At 34.9% G+C, this 937-nt stretch overlaps 1 protein-coding gene across 1 annotated transcript in view; it reads right to left on the reverse strand.

Annotated features, from left to right (window-relative positions):
* Nucleotides 1–233: 233 nt before the first annotated feature.
* The window catches only part of LOC144967270 (uncharacterized), a 14226-nt gene continuing 13522 nt past the window's right edge, over nucleotides 234–937 (reverse strand). The window contains exon 3 of the mRNA XM_078904308.1: nucleotides 234–937. This exon is cut by the window's right edge and continues 3069 nt beyond it. The gene's annotated coding sequence lies outside the window, so the exon portion shown is untranslated.

A 937-nucleotide genomic window follows, 5' to 3' on the forward strand; every position in this document is an offset into this window, starting at 1 on the left:
GATTTAAATTATCCTCATCTTGGTAAATAATACAAAAAATAAAACAACTTTCAAACCTGGAACTTCGCGGAAGTCCCAAGTTTGAGAGTTGTTGCCCAGATGACGGTCATTTAAATCGAACGATATTTGAAGGGCGAGTTTTCTGACCAAATGTTTAAATACGTGTTTTTCCAGAGTGCGACAGTTAACGGGTTAATTGCAATTAGAAAATTGAATTCACACGACAAGGATAATATTAGAGATTATTCTCATTTTTATTTGACAAATCAGTGTCGGAAGCGCCATTAGATTTCCAAAAAACAACATGAAAGCAAACATCAAACCAATTAATTTAACTCGAAAACATTGGACAAGAATGCTGACAAAAACGTTGTTTAAAAATTTTCACCCGAATGATCTCCATTCAAGTATTGATAAATTAAGATGGCCTTCAACTTTTCAATAATTCTTAAAACGAACGCTAAAAATTTTCTAAGTTTAAGAATTTGTTTCTAGCCCAGGGTAATTTAGACATTCGATATCTATCATTTTAAAAGAAACAACACACCCCCCCCCCCCCAAAAAAAAAAAAAACAAAAAAAAACAAAAACAAAACAAAACTCCTCTCCCAATCCCCCCCCCCCCCCCCCCCCCCCAAAAAAAAAAAACTCCCAAAAACAACAACAAAGAACCTTCCCCAACCCCCCCCCCCCCTCCAAAAAAAAACAAAACAAACAAAACAAACAATAAAAAAGCCAAAAAAAAAAAAGAGCACAATTACAGATTTTAATACTGGCCTGATTTTGACCGTTAGTGACTCAGAAGACTCGTCTCGGTCTAACTTACTTCCACGACAGTATAATCACGAACATTTTAAAGTACCTGTTCGTAATGAGCCTTTTAATTTTGTGATTTGTCCAGTTCAAAACCTACTCCATGTTTTTCACGTTTTAAATTT

Source organism: Berghia stephanieae, chromosome 3 (assembly GCF_034508935.2).
Source record: "Berghia stephanieae isolate SIO BIC M18660-M18661 chromosome 3, UCSD_Bste_1.3, whole genome shotgun sequence".
NCBI classification, from domain to species: Eukaryota; Metazoa; Mollusca; class Gastropoda; order Nudibranchia; family Aeolidiidae; genus Berghia; species Berghia stephanieae.